Below are 27562 nucleotides of genomic sequence, written 5' to 3'. Positions count from 1 at the left end.
CTCTGTTCACGCTCCAGGGACAAAGTGATGAAGCCTCTCTCTGACCTCACCCCTACGTCCATCAGGTCTCAACATCTGCTATAGTATATCACACACTCTACACAGGAGATATTTTTTCTGTACAGCAACCCTATGGCAGTGTTTATAGGGAGCAAAAGGGAGCTGAAATTTCTGTTTGTTTGCTTTCATTTTGGGTTTTTATTTTTTAAGATTTATTTATTTAGAGAGAGAACATGGTGGGAAAGGGGCAGAGGGAGACGGTGACAGAATCTCAAGCAGACTCCACGCTGACCATGGAGCCTGACTCGGAGCTGGGTCTCACAATCCTGAGATCATGACCTGAGCCAAAACCAGGAGTCAGATGCTCAACGAACTGAGCCACTCAGGTGCCCCAAGGGGGCTGACGGACCTCACCCAAGTTCTTATACATAGTAATTGGCAAATTCAGAAATTGAAGTCCATATGATTCTGAAAGTCACTTTCACTTTCTTTGATGCTTTTAAAAAGTCTGTAAAGCAAATTATCTTCTTCCTTTGCATTTCAGTAATGTGTGTTCCCTTTTTAGTCCCATTACAGTAAACTCCTTGAGGCTAGGGACACTGCCATATTTATTTCTATCCCCCACAGGGCTTCACACAGTGCCAGGCATAGAGTGAATGCTTAATATTTGTTAAATTGAAATTATCTGAAGCATGTTCCAACTTCCAGCTCCTAAAGAGCCTGAGGTTTTCCATGCAGGAGGCTAATGGCCCTTGTTTTGCTTTTGTTTGGACAAGAAAAAGGTACATCAGCCTTTGAGCTTGTGCAGGATGAAGCCAGAGAGCAGGTGATGGACCTGAGTGAATACCCACCATCATCACTGCTCTCCTTCTTCTTCTATCACCTACTGGCATCCTCTTGAGTCTTCTGTTGCTGCTTATAAATAACCTGGCTCTTCTTCTAGTCCAATCTAACTCAAACCTTGCAAATGAAAATAATAATAATAATAATAATAACAATAAGTGGCCTGTGCAGGAATCTCAAATAATGAGATGATCTATGCTAGAGTTGCATAGATCTGCTTGGTTCTGCTCCAAATATGAGTGATGTCACTGAGTATATGCTATGCACTGAATGATTGTGTCCCCCCAAAATCCATGTGTTGAAACGCTAATCCCCAGTATGATGGGGTTCGGAGGTAGGACCTCTGGGAGGTAATTAGGGCACGAGGCTGGAGCCCTCATGAATGGGATGAGCACACTTAAGGGAACAGATGATCTCTCTCTCCACCACCACGAGGGGTGTGCAATAAGGAGGTGGTTGTCTATACGACAGAAAGAGAGCCCTCCCTACGAGCCTGACCATCCTGACACTCTGATCTTGCACCACCAGCCTCTCGGTCCATGAAAAACATGTGTTTGCTGTGTAAGCCACCTATTTTTTTTTTCTTTTACAGCAACCCAAACTGACTGAGACAGAACGAAACCATGGTAGGGACAGCAGGCAAAGCATGAATGGTTGGCCGCACAACAGACAGTGACGTTCACAGAGAATATACATCTCTGTAAGTGTTCCATCATTTCAAGGTAAGGTGGAACCAGAGGTTCTCAGATAGAAACATCATGTCAGAGAAAAGCTGAAGGAAGGAGACTATATATAATGAGACTCAGGAGACTTGCATTCTGAGGTGGGATCCGGTGTTAATTAGCTGAAAGGTAAGCAATTGTGGGCAAGGTCTTTCTCCTCTGCTTCTCCAATGTCATGGGGGAAAAAAACCTGATCACTTGTTTCTAGGCTCCCTCTAGCTCTATAGAGTTTGTAACCCCCGTCTCCGGCCAGACTGTATTGAATGTTTTAAATAAATAGACCTTTTGGATTGATGAGAGAGCAGAAAGCTAATTGAAGACAAAGCATAACCTGACACCCTGCAACCTCTCCCCCCTGCCCCCCGCCAGTGGGACACCTGTGATATTCTTCCAGGAAGGTCCCAACTATCTCTTTACCAGAGGGAAAAACAACCTTAACCTGACAATGGCAAGGCCTCAGGTATCTTGTAGATCCTCTTTAGCATATGAAAGTTCTTTTAAAACCTCCCTTTTCCCTTACCTCCCCCAACCCCATAGTATATTATCAGCCACCCCTCACAACCCCGGTTCAACAGCTCTTTCTGCCCACGGTTCCTGCCCCGTGCTTTAATAAACCACCATTTTTCACCAAAGATGTCTCGAGAATTCTTTCCTGGCTGTCGGCTCCGGACCCCACCCCATCAAACCTCACCTATATTCCAAAACCACATCAAGATCACCAACGGGCAAAAACCAACTGAAGGTTTCACATACCCTTTTCTTCCCTATTGATGTTCTACTCAAACATTACTTCAGTATATAACCAGAAATACTTGTACCTGAGCCAAAGCTGGAAAATTCCAATGGCCTGTGCCTTTGTTGGTGGTGCAGGGTAAAGTGTCTTTACCATCCCAGTGTGGCCTCTGCAAGGATGTGCAGGCACCTTTCCAGCATTATGGTGATTCGTTCAGTACTTTTCCCAGGGCGGAGATTAAGGCTATCGATTACACCTACCCACAGCCTCCCCAGGGCTTAATCCCTTTAGATTTTGCCTAAGCGAAGTCCACCAGGGAAATCCTATTAAACCTTAAATAAAGGGACATATCTCCTTATATAGGTTAAGGGCACATACATCCAGTGAGTGAACTCCCAAGATCCGAAAACTGGACAAACTTCAAACATAGAAATAAGTTATAAGAAAGTGGTGCAGAGTGCTCTGGAATTTCTTGATTTAGAATAATGGATTACAAATTAAATTTTCTATTCCTAAAAGAAGAAAAAAATATTTCAATACCAGTGCTAAGTGAATTTTAGGCCCACCTAAAATCCACCTAGAGATTTTTTTAAGGATCCCCACAATATAGTCTATGATTTTATTGGTATAAAAAAACACAGTAAGTACACATATGAAGCTATCTTCTTTGAAACTGTACCCCACTTAACGTATTTGCAGAAAAATACTTAAAAGCCACTCTCCTGAAAAGTGGAACACAACATCGGCTGGGCACGGTTAAGAGTTTTAGGGGGTCGTGTCACCAAATTGTCCTCTTCTGTAGATCTTTGGGAAATGACCTTCAACTCCAGCAGAGAATTTAAGGCTGGCCATATCCTTCCAGTATACTGAGTGAAGTTCCGACGCTTGTTTGTGTTTGTAACTAGGTGGGCAGCAGTTAAGAGCGAATACCATCTGCCATTTATCTCTAAGCGGGGAGAGAAAGAAAAACTTGAAAGGCTACTCAGCCAGTTCATTTTTGCATTTTGAAACTGTTATGCTGCCATTTCTCGGCTGACACTATTTTAGCTGCAAAGAACACGTTTTCTCGTTTGGAAACATCGCCTACTGAACAATGTCTGAAGGGAAAAAAAAAGAACAGCTTTGTTAAAACAGAACTCTGCAGGGATGTGTGTCAGGTTTAATTAATAGAGATTTGGCCTGAGTCTCGATAACATTGAAATATACCTAAAGCCTAAAAAAACGGTGTTTGTTCCAAGAGAAGGAAGTATTTTCTCCATCAAGAGTAGATCTCAAAGTTTATTGACATCAGAATCCCCTGGGGCTCCTTAAAACTCAGAGAGCCAGACCCCTCTGGCAAAGGTTCTAATTCAGTGGCAAGTGGGTGGAGCCTGAGAATTTGCATTTCTAACAAGTCCCTCCTTGTTCCTGCAGCTCGGCCCAGGACCACACTTCGAGAACCACTGGGGAGTGGATCCCACCCTGACTCAGGATTTCAGAAGCCCAGAGTCACTCCCTGGAAACTTGCCGTTCAAGTCCGCCTTTGCCCGTTGGGTATTTTTGTCCTCTTCCACGTAGAGAGGGCTCTTGAGGTCCCAAAATCTTATGGTTTTTCAGCAGAGTCACCTTATAAAAGGGTCACCATATTAAGTGGAGCTTATTAAATATAATGCATACACCCCACATGCGAGCCCACCTGCTTTTCAAGCCCGACTGGTAATGGTTAGTGCAAAGTGTGCCAAATAGCTACCTAACTTCTACTTCTACGTTGTCCAAGAATTATCCAGAAGTATGTCTTTTTCTCCACCTGCTCGCTCTTGCATTTAAATTGCCCTATAAAATTTATACAGGGAATTTTTAAATATGCTTCCATTTTTACATCAGAAACACTCGAGAAGTTTTCCACTCTGCCCCCCTTCCTGCTCCTTAAGAGCCATTAGATTCTAAGCAGATTAAAAGTTGAGTTTTGATTTACTCAAGTTGTTCCCTCCTGGTTCATGGAAAATAACCCAGTAGTCCCAACGGTTAATCGATACCTCACCACCTTAGAACCGTTTACCAAATCAAAGCATATCTGTGCTCCTGAATTCTTCAGGGGCAGAGAGCACCTTGCACCTCCCTATTGATTAGGTCTCTACTGTTATTGATCAAAAACAAAACAAAACAGGATACTGCACCTTCCAGGAGGTCGGGAAGAGGGTGTAGTGGACCCAGTGTTCTAAATCAGATTAAGCAAAGTATCCTACCTACTGAGTAGATGCAAAATTTGGACTAGTTGCTGGTGTCAAATCCAGTTTGGAGACCATTTTGTCAGAGTTCCCTATGAGCCAAACTTAATAGCAAATAGAAAGACAAATTCACCTGCAATATGGTGCTGGAGGACGATCACCCCAGCAGCCACGGGGCTGTGCTGGATGCAATTTAACTCCGCGAGCTGCTTCATCGTCAGATTGAATGCAAGCGGGACAGCTGCTGACACACATCATAGGCCATTGGAGCTGACTGCAGGAACAAAAGAGGAATCCAGACACGGCTCACTTTGCCACAGAGCTCCACGCTGTTAGACCACACGTGGGACACACTGAGGCATCTTTGTGGTCCAGAGAATCGCTGAATTTTACAGCTGCCAAGAACCCTTAGACGTCATGACGCTCTTTCTCAGCCTTTGTCCACCATCTCCTTTCCTACACCCGCACCTGAAAATAGGTCATTCCTTACGCTCTGTCCTTGGCTCTTTACTCGCCAGCATCTCTCTGGATAACTGTATCACTTTATGTGGATGACTCTCACATTTTTATCTCTAGTCCTGACTTTGCTCCTGAGGACCAGACTCCAGCATTAAAGGATTTACAGTCACCTCCCTAGAGATGTCCCAGTAGTTAGTTCAGCGTGGACAAGCGTGAGCTCACGAGACAGCCTCCTCACTAAGCCTCGCGTTCCACTGCATCTCATGATTGGAGTTCATGATAGCTTGCACCCTGCTGGCAGCCCCAGCACCCCTCCACCCATTCTTCTGCCTTACTCACCTCTGCAATGTTTCCCCAACTCCCTCCCCTGGCCATGCCCATCATTGGGATCACTGCCATTTCCCCCTTGGATACCTTCCACTGCCCAACCTCCTTCATACCCTGGACAGAGGTTTTCCTAGGCTACAGCTCAGGTCTGAGGTCACCACTCCTCTGGCTGGAGAACTCTCACTGTTTCCTCTTTGCCGTGTAGTATAGAGTCCAGATTTCTGAACGTGGCAATTACAGGTGCCCACTCTGTGATCTCAGTCTTTCTGGTGGTGTTTTTTCTCCTGCTCCATCCCCCACTTCTTTCCTCCCCTTGGCCCCCAAACTCTATGCTACTCAGAGATGCCTAAATACATGAATCTGAGCAAACAATTCAGAGAAAAAGAAATATAGATTGATTACACTGAAAATAGTAGAAATGGAAATTTAAAATAAGCCAAGGTTATATCCTCAATTCCCAAATTGCCAAAAATCCAAAGATTTGCTCACATGCTTTGTTGGTGAAGCTCTGGAGAAGAGACCCTCATGCATTCCTGGCAGTAGGGTGAATTGATAAACTTTCATGGCTATTTTGCAAAGGCTGTCAAAATTCTAATACTTCCACGCCATGGTAGCTTGAAACAAATGGCCTCCAACGCTTCAGTCTTCTCTGTGCTTCTCCATGCCCTTAACCTTGCCAGAGGTTAACATATGACCAATTTCAAGGTGACATTGTAGGTATACCATATGACTCCTATCACCTGACTACCATTAAGCGATGGATTTGGGCTGGTTTTGTGATTGTCTTTGACTAACAGAATGCAGTGGCATGCAGGTTTTGAGATAGACTTCAAGAGGTCTTGCAGGATTCTGCTCTCAGAACTTTGCCATCTCCATATGAGTAAGCCCAAGCCAGCATTCGGGGAGGATGACAAGTATGTAGACCAGGTCAACAGCCCTCCAGGCACCAGAGATGTGAGTGAGACCATCCTAGGTACATCCTAGACTAGCCAGACCCAAGTTAACCCATCAGCTGACTGTAGGTACTGACCAAGCCCAAGTGATTTCAGTAAAGCCTTGCCCGTACGTGTGGAAGCACCCAGGTGACCTATAGGCTCGTGATTAATAATAAATGCCTAATGCTTATTATTTTAAGCCACCAAGTTTTGAGATGGTTGGTTTTACATCAATCGCTCAGTGTGATTTACACACTGAGGGAGAAAGTCTGCTTCTAGAGATGTATTGTATAGAAAAACTTGCCCAACTACAAAATTACCCTATGGCTATTGCACGAAATTACCTCTGGCTATTGCAGCTTGTTTGTAACTTTGAAACAAAGAAGATTATTAATTAAATTGAGGTAGAGCCATACACTGGATTACAATGAAACTATAGAATAGAGAAAGGTAGCTTTGTATCCACGCAGACAGAACATCCGCCAAGATAGACTAGCATATAAAAAGGCAAGTTTCAGAGCAACGTTTACTATATGCTACTATTTGTGTAAGATAATGCCGAGAAAAAGGATGTGTGTGTTTCACTATACGTACAAAATAAATTATTTGAAAAGATACCCAAGAAACTTAATTGTTGCTTGTCTCTTGGAAAATAAACTGGGTGAGTCGGAGCAAGAGTTATAAAGAGAATTTTTTACTATTTTTTCCTATCTTTTGAACATTGAGCCAGATTAACCTATTACCTATTTGAAAAGTAAGTCATTTTCTTAAGTGGCCCAACAAACTTTGTACTTGCCTACATCTAGGCTTTTGCCCACATAGTTATCTCTACCTGGACAGGACGTAGGATTTTGTGAAGACATAGTTTAATAGAAAATTTGGTCTGTGCTACAGCCATGGAAACTGTCAGGAACCTTTGAAGTCAGCTGAGCTTAGCTTTGACTCAGTGCAGGAGATGCTAGGTGACCGTGTAGCCCCTGCTTGGCCCTCTGCTCTGACAGGGAGCTCTCTCCAGCACATCAGTAGCAGAACTGAAAGAAAAACAGGTGTGTCTCTAAGAACAAGTGATCTGGTTAGTTTGAAGTGATTTCCTTACAGAAAGAGCATTCTCAGATTAAGATACTGTCACTGCACTGTTTTATTTATTTATTTATTTATTTTAATTTTATTTTATTATGTTATGTTAGTCACCATACAATACATCATCAGTTTTTGATGTGGTAATCCACGATTCATTGTTTTCGTATAACACCCAGTGCTCCATGCAGTACTTGCCCTCCTTAATACCCATCACCAGGCTAACCAATACCCCCTCCCCCCTCCCCTCTAAAACCCTCAGTTTGTTTCCCAGAGTCCATAGACTCTCATGGTTCATCTCCCCCTCCGATTTCCCCCCCTTCATTCTTCCCTTCCTTTTCCTGATGTCCTCCATGCTATTCCTTATGATCCACAAATAAGTGAAATCACATGATAATTGACTTTCTCTGCTTGACTTATTTCACTTAGCATAATCTCCTCCAGTCCCATCCATGTTGATGTAAAAGTTGGGTATTCATCCTTTCTGATGGCTGAGTAAGATTCCATTATATATATGGACGATATCTTCTTTATCCATTCATCTGTTGAAGGGCATCTCAGCTCTTTCCACAGTTTGGCTATTGCGGACATTGCTGCTATGAACATTGGGGTGCATATGGCCCTTCTTTTCACTACATCTGTGTCTTTGGGGTAAATACCCAGAAGTGCAATTGCTGAGTCATAGGGTAGCTCTATTTTTAAATTTTTGAGGAACCTCCACATTGTTTTCCAAAGTGGCTGTACCAACTTGCATTCCCACCAACAGTGTATGAGGGTTCCCCTTTCTCCACAACCTCTCCAACATTTGTTGTTTCTTTCTCTGTCCATTTTTGCCATTCTAACTGGTGTAAGGTGGTATCTCAATGTGGATTTGATTTGAATTTCCCTGATGGCTAATGATGATGAACATTTTTTCATGTGTCTGTTAGCCATTTGTATGTCTTCTTCAGAGAAGTGTCTGTTCATGTCTTCTGCCCATTTTTTGACTTGATTATTTGTTTTTTGGGTGTTGAGTTGGTAAGTTCTTTATAGATATTGGATACCGGCCCTTTATCTGTAGTGTCATTTACAAATATCTTCTCCCATTCTGTGGGTTGCCTCTTTGTTTTGTTGACTGTTTCCTTTGCTGTGCAGAAGCTTTTTATCTTGGTGAAGTCCCAAAAGTTCATTTTTGCTTTTGTTTCACTAGCTTTTGGAGATGTATCTTGAAAGAACTTGCTGTGGCCGATGTCAAAGAGGTTACTGCCTGTGTTCTCCTCTAGGATTTTGATGGATTCCTGTCTCACATTGAGGTCTTTCATCCATTTTGAGTTTATCTTTGTGTGTGGTGTTAGAGAATGGTCGAGTTTCATTCTTCTGCATGTGGCTGTCCAATTTTCCCAGCATCATTTATTGAAGAGACTGTCTTTTTTTCCATTGCATGTTTTTTCCTGCTTTGTCAAAGATTATTTGACCATAGAGTTGAGGGTCCATATCTGGGTTCTCTATTCTGTTCCATTGGTCTATATGTCTGTTTTTGTGCCAGTACCATGCTGTCTTGGTGATCCCTGCTTTGTAATGTAGCTTGAAATTGGGCAACGTGATGCCCCCAGCTTTGTTTTTCTTTTTCAAGATTTCCTTGGCAATTCAGGGTCTTTTCTGATTCCATACAAATTTTAGGATTGTTTGCACTACACTGTTTTTTTTTTTTTTTAATTTTGAGGAAAGCTGAATAACTAAATCATCAATATCACAGGAAAGTTAAGTAAATCATGGCACACCCAGAGGATGGATGATGTGCAGCGGCTGTGACAAAGACTTTTTGACATCGTGGAAAACACCTGGATTATGTCGTTTGGTAAAACAGAAAAAGTAAAGATGCAAAATCGTGTATTCAGTTAGATACCAACTATGTTAAAGAAAAATAAGATCCTTGAGAAACAACAGAAAAAGCAAAACAGAAATGTACCAATGTATTAAGAGTAATTGTACTCATTTCTCCTCTTCCTACTTTTCATTAGTTGCCAAATTTTTTAAATGCTTGCACAATACTTTAAAAGTGAATATACATAATAAAAATGTTACACATGCACTATCTGCCAGCAATCTATTATGTCTAATTAGAGGAGATAGAGGAAAGAAACAGATAAGACATAAAATTAAGCCTCATCATCAAGATTTGCTAAGTGTTTTAATAAACAACCTTGATAGCTCAACAGAATAAAAGGCTTTCACTGCCCACTCAAGACCCAGCCTGGGGCGCCTGGGTGGCTCAGTCGTTAAGCGTCTGCCTTCGGCTCAGGTCATGATCCCAGGGTCCTGGGATCAGGCCCCGCATCGGGCTCTCTGCTCCGCGGGAAGCCTGCTTCTCCCTCTCCCACTCCCCCTGCTTGTGTTCCCTCTCTCGCTGTGTCTCTCTCTGTCAAATAAATAAATAAAATCTTTAAAAAAAAAAAAAAAAAAAGACCCAGCCTGGTGGGCGGGAGGTGTGGGTTCCATGCAGTCGGTGAGGACGCAGGCTCCTGCCCACATGCGGTCCTGCCTCCACTGGTGTCCTCAAGCCAGAGGCTGTCATGGTGCAGACCTGGGACTCACAGGCAGGCCAGAACTGAGCCCATGGCCATAGGGACTGGACCACAGGGGAGACGGACAGTGTGTGTGGTTGTTTGCCCTGGAGGAAGGAGCTGCTGCCCTGGGCACATTGAGCCCATCTCCGACACAGGCGTCAGAGAGGTTCATGGAGCAGGAGGATTCTGAGCCATTTCTTAAAAGTTGGGAATGATGCCAACTGGAAAGAATTCGCAGAGGCTAGTCTAGCAGGCTAACTTGGCATGACGAGTGCAGAGAAAGATAATTAGGTAAATCATTTTTCAAGAGCCAAAAAAAAAAAGAAAGAAAGAAAGGCCATTAGAAGACCAATCTCTACATTTTGTACTTTCCATCCATCAAAGTCACGAAAACGGGTTTTAGAATCTAACGGGGTCGTACCGCCCTTTCAGCTCTGCCTCTTCATGCCTGTGTGGTCTTGGGAAAATGGGCATTAAAACTTAGTGATCTCACGTGAAAATGGAGGTAGTAATGTCCAACTCACAATACTATTGCACAATGTCAGTAAAATATGAAGTATGCATTCAACAGATGAGAGCCGTTACCATCATGTATTCTCATAATCCAAGAATCAGTTCTGTTCCAAATTTTCTAAATGTTTAGGACATATAAATATCTTAAATTTATAACTCATTGTCCTCTGCCCCCACCTCTTAAGAAATAAAAAAAAAGACAGGCCAGAAGAAATGAAATCATGATTTTTCCACATCAGTCATCAAAAAGGTGATTTACTGAGCACATCAAGTGAGCATGCTTGGCTTATTAATTTAAAGAAAAGCTTAATCAGACAATAACTACAACTTATTGGTTGTTGTTACACTGCATGGTTTTATAAAAATACAGCTACCGTTTGTTTAACTAGGAGAATTTAGTATTTCTAAGTTTCGATCATTTGTAAGAACAGCTTAAGACTGACACTATAGTAAAGGAAAATTCTTGCAGGTTCTTAAGCCGTCACCATGTCAAAAGGCATCAGAAACATCAGGGAAAGAGAAAAAAAAATCACAATTCTTTTTTGGCTCTGACTTTTGCCAATACACTTGCATCCTCGGTTTTATTTTGCGACTCCTTATTATCAAATGCTTCTGTTCTGGCTGATACGCCATTTTGTCCCTGAACCTCGGCTGAGTGACAGTTGAAGCTCCTGCACTATTCCCTGACTGGTCACCCATTCATGATGTTGCGGGGGACCCCGCCGTGCCCGACATGGGGGTACAGCGTGGGCAGCATACCAAGGGCAGGCATCCTCTGCCCGCACAGACCTCACCAAGAGGTAGGACAGCTAGCAGCCCTAATACAACAGGTGATGTCCAAGGTCACCTGCCTCAACCCCAGGGAATCCAGGAGTGTTCGCTTCCATTTCTTGTAAGTACAGTATTGACAAATGGAAACCAGCCCCACGTTTATGCCACAGCAGATGGAGAAACCCAAAGCAAGGGCAAAACACAAGCAAGCGGAAGTTGTCCTTGCGTTGCCTTGACAGAATTTTGTATTCACGACCTGCTGGTTGGAAATGTCCCAGAACTGCCCCGTGTCTGGAACACTTGAAAGCCCCTTTCCAGACGCCAGGGTCTCAGTTAATCCTGGGTCATGCTGCCCTGTGGATCCTCCAGGTAAAAGGAAAATATGCTAGCAGATGAAGCTGTACATAAACACAATCCTCCTGCACACGATTCCATTGAATGCGTGCCCACTGAAGGTCGAAGCGCCTTGCTACTAATAAAGCAGCCTCGAGCCCTGCACCCCGAGGTGGCGAGCAAGCTTATAGATGGAAAAGTGAAATGAAATGGGAAGTCTGGTTGAGGCTTTCTGGGAAACAAGGCGAGTGTCTGGGAACAGGAAGCTTCACCTCGTGGCGATTTTTTTTTAATGTTTCCCATTGCGATGTTCAAACTTTTACACCCGTGATGATGTGAAAAACCACGTTAAGCCTTCACTACACGTCAGGACTTGAACCTTGATTTTTAAGACTGAGTGAGTCAAGTCAAGTCCTTAATGTCTCAAATCTATTTCCACAGCTGGAAATACCCAGAAAGAGAAGGGTGTGTTGCGGTGACCAGTGAAGATGTTTGAGGCTGGGATGAGACCAAGAGAGGGGGAAAGCTTCTGGAAGGGAAGGGCAGAGGGAGATGGAGAGTGAACCCCGGGGGGGGAGGGGGCAAAGCAAGGGGAAAGGTCATGTCTGCTGAGATGGTGGCCAGCTTTTTCTAGGGGTCAGCCCTCGCTCCAGGGGGCTTGTAGGTGTTCCTTCAATGTCTTCTCACCCGTCTGTCTAATGAAGTACACACCGCTATCCTCTCCTTCCGAGGTCAGAAGCAGAGAGGGGGGGTCACAGGTCAGTGACAGACCCAGCCCGCACAGCCAGCCGGAGACTCCAGAGCTGAAGGTGGGGTGGCCCGTCTCCAGCGTCTGCATTTACTGTACCCATTATACTAGCCCTGCTCTGACCGAATTTGTCAGCTAATCCTCCTAGCTGTAGGTTCCTTATTCGGAACTGAGTATGGGAAGACATAAATCCTAGTGGGAACCTTGAAGAAATATCTAAAACACACACACACGCAAATGAGGTACAATGGGGCACACTTAACACTTGGTTTAATTAACTGTATTCATCTGTTGGGACTGAGAAACCCTACATCTCTTTTTAATGATAAAAATAGTAATTATAGTGATAATAATGATAACAGCAAACATTTCCTAGGTGCTTGTATACTATTTGCTAGGCCCTCCTGTAAGCATTGAGCATAGTTGAACTCATTTCATCCTCAGAATAGCCCTGAGAGGTAGTGTATTGCTTAAAGTAATGCTGTAACAAACCCATAAAGACAGGGCGACTCAAACCCAATAGCGATTCACTTCATGCTCCCATATAACACTTATCAGGGGTTCCCAGCTCTCCTCCAAGCAGTGACTCAGGGACTGAGGCTCCTTCCATCTCAGGGCTCTGCCTTCTTCAAAACGTGATTTCATCATCCCCATTTCATAGATTAGGAAACTGAGGCACAGAAGCTCAACTACGTCACCCAAGTCCCACGCTGGTAAGTGGCCGAGCCAGGGTGTGAACCCTGGTGGTGTGACTCACAAGCCTGACTGATCTTCACGACCACATCTCACTGTTGCCTCGTGGAGATGCGATGGCCCAAACTGTGTACGCACAGGTACACGATGTCACATTTGCCAGCCGGGGGCTGGGGGGGACACGCATGGAAGTTACACTTTGTAAAATCCTATTGCTCCTGTGTTCTCAACTTCACCCCTTCACTGTCATTTAGCTCATGGCTTAGTGGATTCTGGTGCAAGATTTCTTGTCGAGAGCTCCTGCCAATACCATGGAATAAAGGTTTTAGTCCTGGATTCTGAATTTCTAAAATCATATTATAGCCTCAACAGGAGCAGCGTTATCAGGGCCCTTGAAAGACAGTACTTGGGCCCAATTCCTGCTGCTTGGAGATAAAAAGGGTCCTGGGCTAGAGCTCTTTTCCTGGAACTTAAAAATGCAGAAGGTATTTTATCAATTATAAATCTCTTTTTTTTCTGGCTATGAAACAAAATATGCTTCGAATTTGTAGGGTTTTTTTTCCCCCGTAAATGTTTTCGTGACAGCCCTCAGGCATCTACTTGCTTTCTAACGCTGGCATGCACACTGAGTTAATATTTTAATATCATAATGAGTCTCATAAAGGAACCAAGGTTTACTTACGGAAGAGCTGTTGGATTTCAATAAGAAATCATGGTGGTTGGTAGGAACTGTTCCTTCATGGAACACACTCGGTCAGGGCACATCGGTCTCTCTACCCCCCACCGCCTCACCCTGAACTCCGTCCAGTCCCGGCACCAAGCCTGCAGGGGGAGGGGCAGCCCACCAGGCACCTGTGGCTCCAAGCCCCTCATCCAGCAGAGCTTGGTCCAGCTCCCCAGTGGGACCCGGCACCCTCTCTCCAGGGCCCTCAGACCCCATCCCCAGGGCTGCAGTGAGAGCTAAACCCTTGGCGCATCTGTACACGAACCCCCACCCCTTGCTCTACGACAAGCAGGACTCTAGGGGACAAGAACCCAGTAGGGGGAAGGGAGGCATGGACAGAGCGGAACTCCTACACAGGATGATCAGGTCCCAGAAGGCCTCACCCAAGGTAGTCCGGGTTCGTAGAAGAGCCCCATCTAGGCAGCCACGCCAACCACGCAGGAAGGAAGACTAAACTGGCTTTACACCCGGGTCAGACACACGGGAATCAGCCAGGCAAACTGTGGGGAGGGGAGGTGGGAGCGAGGGCCTTGGTGAAGGGAGGAGGGAGCTGAACCACGCACACGCGGGAACCACGCACCACTCGCCATGACCACAGGGCAGTGGCAAGAGTGGGTTGCAGGCAGAGTCCACATGGAAGACAGCCAGATGTGCAGCTAGCAGATTCGGACCTCAGACAGGCTCATGGAGCCTCCCCGGGAGGCAAACTTCCCGGGGCAGGAGGAGCTGAGAAGTGATGGGCAGCAGAGCCCATCAGTCATCGCCCTGGGCCCCCCTCATCCCTCCCTAGGTCCCAGGGATAAGTCTCCCGAAAGACAGCAGCTCCCTCTCACTGTAAATGTCCCCATTAAGATTTCTGCTGACCTGAGATCTGCCGTGGTCACCACAGATCCTTGCTTCCTCCCCTCCTCTCAACACACGCTGGGGGAAAGCTGATAGCTCCCCAGCCACGTGGATTTCCTCGCATAAATACATCCAGTCCTGTCCCTCCTGACCCACCCCGGTGGTGAATTCCCAGCCCCCCTCACAACACACAAGCCTTAGCATGGAGTCCGTGGACATTGGTGGGAAAGGAATACAGGAGTCCAGATATCTAGGTAAGTCACACTCAGGCTGTATTCCCCCCAAATTCCTCTTTTCCTTGGGAAGCCAGCTAGACCACATTCCCCAGCCTCCCTCTTCCTTAAGGATGGCCTTGTGCTTGAGTCATGGCCAAAGGAAAGAGTGGGAGTGATCTGTAGCACTCTCGTGATCCCGCAGGCTAGTTTTGTCATCCCTGTGAGGCAGACAAGCATGCGGAAGCCACAATTTGAGGAGGGCAGGGCCCCAAGATGGAAGGAGACTGGGTCCCTGAGTCACTGCTTACAGGAGAGCCATCACCCGGGGGAACCCCTGAAAAGGGTTATACGTGAGCACGCAAGGAGCCGCTGTTGGGTTTGAGTCGTCCTGTCTTTACTGAAACAGGATCTCATGCACTTCATTTGTGTGTGCATGCCTCCTATCTTTATTAATAATTGTAATTACAAATGAACTGAAATGGGTTAATCTATGCACAGTGCCCAGAGGAGAGCTTAGCAAATAGTATGGAAACATCTAGAAAATGTTTGCGACTGTTATTACTATTTTAAAAAAGAGATGTACAGTTCTCAGTTCAAACATGAATATAATTGATTAGAACAAATCGTGAAACAGGATCTCATGCACTTCCTTTGTGTGTGCATGCTCCTCAAACAATCGAGTTTCCCACTGAGAAAGCCACAGGTGAAGGACATCAAGTATCATTCATTCCACAGTCAGCAAGACTTGGTTGAGCACATGCTGCATGCCAAACCCTGGGGCTCATCGATAATAAAGCTGTGTTACTTGAAGTACGGCACTCAAACAAGCAATGTCGCCATCATCATGGAATCTGGTTTAAAAACTGTGGACTCTCAGACCTGCTGAATCAGAACCTGCATTTTGGCAAGATCCCCAGATAACCCAGATGCACATTAAGGTCTCAGAAGCATTCTGTCAAAGGGATATAATGCCTGCCATCAAGGCATTCTCCATCCATGGAAAGGAAGAAGAAAGAGTAACTCTGACAGGGAAAATCAGGAAAGACTTTACAGATAAAGGGGCTTTTTAATCTAGACCCTGAGGGATAAGTAGAAGTTCACCAGGTATAAAAATTGGTGCCGGCCACTTCAGCAGAGTGACTCGAATGTGCACTGACAAAGCCATGAAAGATCTGGGCTGGTTCTCTGGGGCTCCAAAGGTCGTTTGGGGGCTGATTGTGAGGTCAGAAATAGAAAACATTTTTGAATTTAAGTGCACAAGGGTGTTGGGTTCAAGACCCCCCAAATCAGCACTTCACACCCTGATCTCCTGCACACTAGACCCTAAGTAAGCTTGGATCAGGAGTGATAGCCTGCTCATGAATATTGCACAGGATGCCCCCTAACTATAGGTGGCACTATTTCCATGGCCCTTCTGGGTAAAGATGCCTTGGAAGCTATGTGACCCCTTAGTTCTGTACCCCCAGTTTCTGAGTCCCCCGTAGGAGACAGACCGCTCGTTTGCCTAGTGCCCTGTGTACTCAGTACACAGGGAAAGTCTCTCAGCTGGGGCGGGGGCTGGTCCAAAGCATGGCGATGCTGAGCTCACCAGGTGAATAAGGCAGTGACTACACCTGTCTGGGAGGGCTATGGGATGCCGGATGAAAATGGGTTCTTGTAGTTACTCAAGGCAAAACATGGTATCAGCTGCCTAAGGCAAAGCAAATATATAACAATATCAAAATGAAGGGCACCTGGCTGGCTCAGCCGGTAGAGCAGGTAACCCTTGATCTTGGGGTTGTGAGTTCAACCCCATACTGGGTATAGAGATGACTTAAAAATAAAAATTAAATTAAAGTTAAAAAATAATATAGTAATAGTATTTTAAAGTTGTATTCTGCAAGTGTTTACAAATAAAACAAGTTTCAGGATGGCCGGGCATCCCCTACGGGGCGGGGCGGGGGGTCTCCAGCCTGCCTCGGCACAGGCATGACAGCTACCTAACCCTCCCAGCGGTCATACAAAGTAGTTGCTCTCCTTAGCTCCATTTTCTAGGCGAGGAAACAAAATTGGAGAACCCAGACTTCCTTACAGAAAACCGGATTCCATTCCAAACACACACGCACACACACACACACACACACACACTGGAGTATTATTCAGACTTAAAAAAGAAGGAAATCCTACCCTTTGCAACAACACAGCTGACCCGGAACCCCCTGTGCTGAATGAAATAAGCCAGATATAAAAAGAGAAATACTGCCTGATTCCACTTAAGGTGTGGAATCTAAAAGAGACTCAAAGCAGAGAATAGAACGGTGGTTGCCAGAGGCCAGGGAGAGGGGAAATGGGAAGACGTAGGTCATCCAGCACAATGCTTCAGTAATGCAAGCAGAATGAGCTCTGGAGAGCCTACAGCATGGCGGTGAGGGTTAGCGACATTGGATGGTTAGCAATACTGGATTACTACACTTGAAATCTGCTAAGGGGATAGATCTTAAATTAAATCTTCTCAACACACACACACGCACACACATAAACACACACACTAACTGTACAGAGGTGATGGGTAAGTTATTTAGCTTCATTGTGATCTTTATACAATGCAAACCTCTATCCAAACGTCAAGTTGTACACATTAAATCTATACAATTTTTTGATGTGAAAGAGATCTCAATAAAGATATTTTTAAAATCTCTATTCCACTCCTGAGTGTGGAGGACAGTTAACCCAGACCATTCATGTCTTATGAGTTTGGAAATGTAGCACACATTTGATGGCTTTGGACGCTTAGCGTTGTCGATGCCCTTGCATATGCATACCATGGATGTGGACACTCCTACACACTCCAGCCTGGCTAAGGACAAGCCTAGGGAGTCACACTATACATTTTACCATGTTGAAAATTCTGTATGGCTTGGGCTCACATTTAGCTGGTTAGGTAAGTAAGCACCATATTGACCTGCCACTGGAATTGACAAATACCCCTCCCCTCCCTGCATCTGTAAATAAGCTCGTCTCCTAATGAAAGGATTTATGATTTAAAATTTCATTTTGCCTTCGCCTACAATCTACTATTTCCACAAGAGCTCTGGGAATACAAAACCAGAGAGCAAAAGCCATCTTGATCATTCTCTCTCCAGCCGGCGAAGCTCTCCCTGGGAAGATTGTACCCTCCAGCACTCACCAAAGTAATTACCCCAGAGAGGGAACAAGGCTTGGGAAAGTGAGACCATTTCTATTATTACTTTCCTGTATTAAATAATAAATATTTAACATGATAAAGTAAAGCATACAAGATGACAAATGACCACAAAAAAAAAAAAAAGGAAGAGAAGCAAAGAAAAACTACCTACCCCCAGAGAGTTGTTTCTAATCAAAACAAACAATAAAATAACTGTTATTCCTTTATTTGAGAATTAAATTCTCCCAATGGATTTAACCCGAGACCTGGTCTAACATGGAATCTTCAATGTTTGGCTTCAACCTGACACAAAGTCGCATGGAGAAGCCAAGGTTTATGAAAGCAAGAGTGAACCCAAGTGTTTACAAGAAGGTCCAGATTCTAATTCTTCTTAACATCCTAATTTTCTCTGCCATAAAAGGAATTTATATTGTGGTGAGCAGGCATTCTGCATACAGCAGTTATAAACAGAACAATAACATAGTTCCTAGCAGGCCATGTCAGGGGGAAAAACGATGCTAATCCAATAAGAAATGCTAAGCTGATTTTTTTAAATGATTTTCTTAAAGCTTCTAAAATAGTTCAGTGATTATTATAATATAGTTAGTACCAACTCTGCTTTATGTCCAGGAATACAAGACAAATTGGGATCTCAAATCTGCACGGGGAGCTTGCAACCAGTCTGCTCTCCAATGACAGGAGGGGGCAGCTGTCCATATGATAAGATTTGAAGAGCCTAGGTTTTGTTTCCCCAAATAAATTTCCCAGCTTTGTTGCCTGAAATCCCACCAGGAAAGCTCTTTGCATCTGGCAGGGGAGTCGCCTGAAGATCTGTAAGTCCCCGAGAAGGGAAAGCCTTGGAGAGTTTGATTTTTTGAGCACTTACTTTGTCCCAGCCTTCTATGTGGCGACTCATTATGTGACTGAATGCTCCCTATGGTCCAATACTGAGGAAGAGCGGATGAACCTCATTTCCAAATGGGCACCGGTCTCACAGGAAGATGAAGTACATGAGGTCCCATGGTTAAAGAACGAAGGACTTCATACATGAAACCCTTGGCCTTGGCCAGCGTCCACGCTCACCTCCCACCACACTCCACAGCCCACAAGGAATGCACTTGCAAGGCTTTATGGCCAGCCTCACGGCGGACTAGTTGACATGTTTGTCAGGTGGCTGAGGAGATCAACTGTCTCGGCTAGGGGCGCCTGGGTGGCTCAGTCAGTGAAGCGTCTGCCCTCAGCACAGGTCATGATCCCAGGGTCCTGGGATCGAGTCCCACATCAGGCTCCTTGTTCAGCGGGGAGCCTGCTTCTCCCGCTCCCCCTGCTTCTGCTCTCTCGCTCTCTCGTTCGCTCTCTCTCTATCTCAAATAAATAAATAAAATCTTAAAAAAAAAAAAAAAGATCAGCTGCCTCAGCTGGACACTTCGGGATGAAATCTAGAAGAGGACAGAACCTGGGTTGAAGCCGGGCGGCAGCTCCATTCAGCTTCACCAGGCTGGTGCACGCGTCAGAGCCACGGTGTTCCCGGGGCTGTAGCCTTTGTACCCACAGCCCCTCCAGTTGTGCTAAGAGTGGTGTTAATGCCCCGATGGCAGCTTAAGAAACGCATGCCCGCTGGATCAGGAAAGGAGCGTGTAAACTTGAGGCAAGGTTGAATGCTACCGTTTACAACTAGCTTGTGGATAAAAGTCCTGGATAGCCTGGCCCAGGACTGGACCTCACTGACGATCACGTGGGTCTCTTGGATGCCCAGCAAATCCCAAGCAAAGCCCCCTTATTCTTTGCTAACTAAACTTTTATTGAGGTCCTACAATAAAGGGGCTGTTTGCAGGTTTTACCTGGGTAGTGAGATAATTTACTCAGTATAGATTCTGGTGGAGTCTTGAGGGTCTTCATAAAACATTTGCAAAATGAATGAAAAGTTGATGGTTAATAGTCCCTGAAAACCCAAGACTGCCAAGGGAGTGGATAAATGCCCCTACGTGTGGAAGGGTTAAAAAGAAAAGAAGCCAACTGTCTCCACAGACATTCTAATTATCCCAGAGTTTCTGGAGAACATGATTGTTGACAGGTTGTAAATTTTTTCATTGTGCTACTAATTGTCACTGAGAAGAGCCCATCCTGCTGGCTGGGAAAGCCTAGGATGAGATTCTCTCTAGTCCTCCAGGAGCTGGGTTGTTGGTGAGTTCTAAAGGGGTCTCTGAACCAATAGTTAGAGGTGGCTTCTGGTGCTATGCGTCCATAATTAAAAATCTAAATTTTTAAGACCCCTTCTATTACAAGACAATTTCTATCAAAGCGATGTTATGAAACTTTAAAGTTTCCGATGATAGCTTAGTGAGAGAGAGAAATGATACTTATTATCCACTCTGTTTCTAGGTGCTTGGCTAGTTCATTCAAGGCTTCAGTTTCCATGGAGACAGACTGCTAGATAGTGTGTAGTTATTAGAATGATTTCCTTTACGGATCCCCATTCCTCTCAAAGTATTTGCAACCAACAGAAGGGTTTAAAATCATAATCTTTACAATTAGATTAGTATTTATTGAAAGCTCTCAATAGATGAGTGGGGAAAATTCATAAGGAGAAAATAAACTTATGTCATTCATCCCGCCAGTATGATCAAGTGTACCAGAGCTGCTGGGCACTGAGCCAAAGTCTGCAGGTAAAAGGATAAGTAAGACACACATTCTGCCCACCAGACCCTTACACTCTATAGACTGTGTAACTGAATAATAAACACCGAGAAATGTCAGCCTCACCAGGAATAAAAGAACAACAGAGGTCCAGGGGGCGGAGCAAGATGGCGGAGGAGTAGGAGACCTGGATTTCCTCTCCTCTCAGGAATTCAGCTGGATAGGAATCAAACCATTCTGAACACCTACAAACTCAACAGGAGATCGAAGAAAAGAATAGCAGCAACTCTCTGAACAGAAAAGCGACCACTTTCTGGAAGGTAGGACGTGCGGAGAAGTGAATCCGAGGTGATATTTGGGAGGATAGATGGCGGGGGAGGGGCCTCCGACGGCCGCTTCTGGCAAGTGATAGAGCCGCGGAGCACAAAGTCGGAACTTTTAGAGTCTGCTCCGCTGAGGGACGTCACTCTGGTGGCGAAGTGGGGGGTGGAACCCTCGCGGGACATTGTGGTCTCAGGACCCTCGGGGTCACAGAAAGACCGGGGGTGCCTGAGTGCGGCAGAGCTCCCAGGGATCGGAGCAGGGAAGCCGGCTGCAGAGACGGAGCCCAGGCGCGGGCTCTCAGCTAGGGGTTGTCATAGACCGTGATCCGCGGCACAGTCGGGCCACTGCTCCTCCAGCAGGGACCCAACAAGCGGCAGATCCGGGGAGACTCACCTTCTTCCCCCGGGAGGAGAGGTGCGGGAGCGCACCGCGGGGATCTGCTGGGTTTGGAGACTCTACCCGGGGTCGGGTGCCAGATAGAAAGGCGCGGTCACAGGCCGGGTGAGTACGGAGTGTGGCCGGAGACCGGGGAGACGGGAGTGACTGACTGCTTTTCTCTGGGGGCTCGCTGAGGAGCGGGACCCTGAGTTCTGGGCTCTGCCGGGGCGGAGACTGGGAGGCCGCCATTTTCACTCTCCGCCTCCAAAGCTGTACGGAAAGCTTGCAGGGAACAAAAGCTCCTGAGAGCAAACCCGAGCAGATTACTTAGCCCGGACCGGCAAGGGCGGGGCAATTCCGCCTCCGGCAAAGACATTTGGGAACCACGGCAACAGGCCCCTCCCCCAGAAGATCAGCGAGAACAGCCAGCCGAGACCAAGTTTACCGATCAATGAGAACGGCAGAACTCCAGCGCTAGGGGAATACTGCACATAGAATCCATGGCTTTTTTACCATGATTCTTTAGTCTTTCAAAGTTAATTATTTTTTTAACTGTCTTTTTTTCTTTTTTCTTTTTGAATTTTTCTTTTTTCCCTTTTTCAACCGACATCTTATCAATCCCTTTTTTAAAAAACATTTTTATTTTTCATTTTTAGAGTCATATTCTATCCCTTCATAGTAGTTACCCATATTTTTGGCATATATATATAAGTTGTTCTCTCTTTAAAATTTTGAGAGTGTTTCTTCTAACAGATCAAAATATACTCTAAATCTCTAGTGTATGGTTTTTTTCTACTCCCCTGCCTGATCACATTCTCTCCCTTTTTTTTTTCTTTTTTTTTTAAAATCCTCTTCTTTCTTTTTTCAAACAACTTATCAATTCCTTTTATAAAATTTTTTTGTAATTTCCATCTTTACAGTCATATTCCATCCTTTCATCGTATCAACACTTATTTTTGTACATATATAAGTTTTTCTTTCTTTAAAATTTTGGGAGGCACTTTCTTTTAACAGACCAAAATACACCCAAAATCTAGTGTGTGGCACTGATCTATAAACCAGCCTGATCATATTTGATCACATTCTGTTTTTGTTTTGTTTTGTTTTGTTCTGTTTTTGTTTGTTTTTATCTTTATCTTTATCTTTTTCCTTTTTTTTTCTTTTTCTTTTTTCTCTCTTTCCCTTTCTTTTCTCACTGCTTCAGGTCTTTTCTGATTTGTTTAGAGTATATTTTCTGGGGACGTTGTTACCCTGTTAGCATTTTGTTCTCTCATTAATCTATTCTCCTCTGCACAAAATGACAAGACGGAAAAAATCACCTCAACAAAAAGAACAAGAGGTAGTACCGACTGCCAGGGACCTACTCAATACGGACATTAGTACGATGTCAGATCTAGAGTTCAGAATCATCACTTTAAAGATACTAGCTGGGCTTGAAAAAAGCATGGAAGTTATTAGAGAAAACCTTTCTGGAGAAGTAAAAGAACTAAAATCTAACCAAGTAGAAATCAAAAAGGCTATTAATGAGGTGCAATCAAATATGGGGGCACTAACTGCTAGGATAAATGAGGCAGAAGAGAGAATCAATGATATAGAAGACCAAATGATGGAAAATAAAGAAGCTGAGAAAAAGAGAGATAAACAACTACTGGATCACGAGGGCAAAATTTGAGAGATAAATGATACCATAAGATGAAACAACATTAGAATAATTGGGATCCCAGAAGAAGAAGAAAGAGAGAGAGGGGCAGAAGGTATAATGGAGCAAATTATAGCAGAGAACTTCCCTAATTTGGGGAAGGAAACAGGCATCAAAATCCAGGAAGCACAGAGAACCCCTCTCAAAATCAATAAATATAGGTCAACACCCCGACACCTAATAGTAAAACTTACGAGTCTCAGAGACAAAGAGAAAATCCTGAAAGCAGCTCGGGAGAAGAGATCTGTAACCTACAATGGTAGAAACATTAGATTGGCAACAGACCTATCCACAGAGACCTGGCAGGCCAGAAAGGACTGGCAGGACATATTCAGAGCACTAAATGAGAAAAATATGCAGCCAAGAATACTATATCCAGCTAGGCTGTCATTGAAAATTGAAGGAGAGATAAAAAGCTTCCAGGACAAACAAAAACTAAAGGAATTTGCAAACATGAAACCAGCCCTACAAGAAATATTGAAAGGGGTCCTCTAAGCAAAGAAAGAGCCTAAAAGCAACATAGACCAGAAAGGAACACACACAATATACAGTAACAGTCACCTTACAGGCAATACGATGGCACTAAATTCCTATCTTTCAGTAGTTACCCTGAATGTAAATGGGCTAAATGCCCCAATCAAAAGACACAGGCTATCAGATTGGATTAAAAAACAAGACCCATCGATATGCTGTCTGCAAGAGACTCATTTTAGACCCAAAGACACCCCCAGATTGAAAGTGAGGGGGTGGAAAACCATTTACCATGCTAATGGACACCAAAAGAAAGCTGGGGTGGCAATCCTTATATCAGACAAATTAGATTTTAAACCAAAGACTGTAATAAGAGATGAGGAAGGACACTATATACTACTTAAAGGATCTATCCAACAAGGAGATCTAACAATTGTAAATATCTATGCCCCTAACATGGGAGCAGCCAATTATATAAGGCAATTAATAACAAAAGCAAAGAAACACATCGACAACAATACAATAATAGTGGGGGACTTTAACACGCCCCTCACTGAAATGGACAGATCGTCTAAGCAAAAGATCAACAAGGAAATAAAGACTTTAGATGACACACTGGACCAAATGGACTTCACAGACATATTCAGAACATTCCATCCCAAAGCAACGGAATACACATTCTTCTCTAGTGCCCATGGAACATTCTCCAGAATAGATCACATCCTAGGTCATAAATCAGGTCTCAACCGGTACCAAAAGATTGGGATCATCCCCTGCATATTTTCAGACCACAATGCTTTGAAACTAGAACTCAATCACAAGAGGAAAGTCGGAAAGAACTCAAATACATGGAGGCTAAAGATCATCCTACTGAAGAATGAATGGGTCAACCAGGAAATTAAAGAAGAATTAAAAAAATTCATGGAAACCAATGAAAATGAAAACACAACTGTTCAAAATCTTTAGGACACAGCAAAGGCAGTCCTAAGAGGAAAGTATATAGCAATACAAGCCTTTCTCAAGAAACAAGAAAGGTCTCAAGTACACAACCTAACCCTACACCTAAAGGAGCTGGAGAAAGAACAGCAAATAAAGCCTAAATCCAGCAGGAGAAGAGAAATAATAAAGATCAGAGCAGAAATCAATGAAATAGAAACCAAAGGAACAGTAGAACAGATCAACGAAACTAGGAGCTGGTTCTTTGAAAGAATTAACAAGATTGATAAACCCCTGGCCAGATTTATCAAAAAGAAAAGAGAAATGACCCAAATCAACAAAATCATGAATGAAAGAGGAGAAATCACAACCAACACCAAAGAAATACAAACAATTATAAGAACATATTATGAGCAACTCTATGCCAGCAAATTAGATAACCTGGAAGAAATGGATGCATTCCTAGAGATGTATCAACTACCAAAACTGAACCAGGAAGAAATAGGAAACCTGAACAGACCTATACCCACTAAGGAAATTGAAGCAGTCATCAAAAATCTCCCAAAACACAAAAGCCCGGGCCAGATGGCCTCCCAGGGGAATTCTACCAAACATTTAAAGAAGAATTAATACCTATTCTTCTGAAACAGTTCCAAAAAATAGAAATGGAAGGAAAACTTCCAAACTCATTTTATGAGGCCAGCATTACCTTGATCCCCAAACCAGACAAAGACCCAATCAAAAAGGAGAATTACAGACCAATATCCCTGATGAACATGGATGCAAAAATTCTCACCAAAATACTAGCCAATAGGATCCAACAGTACATTAAAAGGATTATTCACCACAACCAAGTCGGATTTATCCATGGGCTGCAAGGTTGGTTCAACATCTGCAAATCAATCAACGTGATACAATACATTAACAAAAGAAAGAACAAGAATCATATGATCCTCTCAATAGATGCAGAAAAAGCATTTGACAAAGTACAGCATCCTTTATTGATCAAAACTCTTCAGAATATAGGGATCGAGGGTACATACTTCAATATCATAAAAGCCATCTATGAAAAACCTACAGCGAATATCATTCTCAATGGGGAAAAACTGAGAGCTTTCCCCCTAAGGTCAGGAACGCGGCAGGGATGTCCACTATCACCACAGCTATTTAACATAGTATTAGAAGTCCTAGCCACAGCAATCAGACAACAAAAAGAAATAAAAGGCATCCAAATCAGCAAAGAAGAAGTCAAACTCTCACTCTTTGCAGATGATATGATACTTTATGTGGAAAACCCCAAAGACTCCACCCCAAAACTGCTAGAACTCATACAGGAATTCAGTCAAGTGGCAGGATATAAAATTAATGCACAGAAGTCAGTGGCATTCCTATACACCAACAACAAGGCAGAAGAAAGAGAAATTAAGGAGTCGATCCCATTTACAATTGCACCCAAAACCATAAGATACCTAGGAATAAATCTAACCAAAGAGGCAAAGGATCTGTACTCAGAAAACTATAAAATTCTCATGAAAGAAATTGAGGAAGACACAAAGAAATGGAAAAACGTTCCATGCTCATGGATTGGAAGAACAAATATTGTGAAGATGTCAAACCTACCTAGAGCAATCTACACATTCAATGCAATCCCCATCAAAATACCATCCACTTTTTTCAAAGAAATGGAACAAATAATCCTAAAATTTGTATGGAACCAGAAAAGACCCTGAATAGCCAGAGGAATGTTGAAAAAGAAAAGCAAAGCTGGCGGCATCACAATTCCGGACTTCCATCTCTATTACAAAGCTGTCATCATCAAGACAGTATGGTACTGGCACAAAAACAGACACATAGATCAATGGAACAGAATAGAGAGCCCAGAAATGGACCCTCAACTATATGGCCAACTAATCTTTGACAAAGCAGGAAAGAATGTCCAATGGAAAAAAGACAGTCTCTTCAATAAATGGTGTTGGGAAAATTGGACAGCCACATGCAGAAGAATGAAACTGGACCATTTCCTTACACCACACACGAAAATAGACTCCAAATGGTTGAAAGACCTCAAGACAGGAGTCCATCAAAATCCTAAAGGAGAACACAGGCAGCAACCTCTTCGACCTCAGCCGCAGCAACTTCTTCCTAGAAACATCGCCAAAGGCAAGGGAAGCAAGGGCAAAAATGACTTTATTGGGACTTCATCAAGATAAAAAGTTTTTGCAAAGCAAAGGAAACAGTCAACAAAACCAAAAGACAACCGACAGAATGGGAGAAGATATTTGCAAATGACATATCAGATAAAGGGCTAGTATCCAAAATCTCTAAAGAACTTATGAAACTCAACACCCAAAGAACAAGTGATCCAATCGAGAAATGGGCAGAAGACATGAACAGACATTTTTCCAAAGAAGACATCCAAATGGCCAACAGACACATGAAAAAGTGCTCAATATCGCTCGGCATCAGGGAAATCCAAATCAAAACCTCAATGAGATACCACCTCACACCAGTCAGAATGGCTAAAATTAACAAGTCAGGAAATGACAGATGTTGGCGGGGATGCGGAGAAAGGGGAACCGTCCTACACTGTTGGTGGGAATGCAAGCTGGTGCAGCCACTCTGGAAAACAGTATGGAGGTTCCTCAAAAAGTTGAAAATAGAGCTACCATATGATCCAGCAATTGCACTACTGGGTATTTACCCCAAAGATACAAAAGTAGGGACCCGAAAGGCTACGTGCACCCCGATTTTTATAGCAGCAATGTCCACAATAGCCAAACTGTGGAAAGAGCCAAGATGTCCATCAACAGATGAATGGATAAAGAAGAGGTGGTATATATATACAATGGAATATTATGCAGCCATCAAAAGGAATGAGATCTTGCCATTTGCAACGACGTGGATGGAACTGGAGGGTATTATGCTGAGCGAAATAAGTCAAACAGAGAAAGACATGTATCATATGACCTCACTGATATGAGGAATTCTTAATCTCAGGAAACAAACTGAGGGTTGCTGGAGTGGGGGGTGGGGTGGGAGGGATGGGGTGACTGGGTGATGGACACTGGGGAGGGTATGTGCTCTGGTAAGCGCTGTGAATTGTGCAAGACTGTTGAATCTCAGATCTGTACCTCTGAAACAAATAATGCAATATATGTTAAGAAAGAAAAAAAGAAGAGGAATATAGCAGTAGGGGAAGAATGAAGGGGGGGAAATCGGAGGGGTAGACGAACCATGAGAGACGATGGACTCTGAAAAACAAACT

General features: G+C 43.9%; 1 long non-coding RNA gene across 1 annotated transcript in view; it reads right to left on the bottom strand.

Moving 5' to 3' along the window:
* Window positions 1-21381, bottom strand: part of LOC118532788 (uncharacterized) — a 957805-nt gene extending 936424 nt beyond the window's left edge. Inside the window, exon 1 of the long non-coding RNA XR_013446216.1 lies at window positions 21207-21381. This is a non-coding gene — a long non-coding RNA (uncharacterized LOC118532788). The remainder of the gene's footprint in view (window positions 1-21206) is intronic.
* Window positions 21382-27562: the final 6181 nt, after the last annotated feature.

The sequence above is a fragment of the Halichoerus grypus genome, chromosome 3, assembly GCF_964656455.1.
Source record: "Halichoerus grypus chromosome 3, mHalGry1.hap1.1, whole genome shotgun sequence".
In the NCBI taxonomy this organism is placed as follows: Eukaryota; Metazoa; Chordata; class Mammalia; order Carnivora; family Phocidae; genus Halichoerus; species Halichoerus grypus.
Note: the sequence above shows the minus strand (reverse complement) of the source record. Positions and strands in the feature narration are given on the sequence as shown.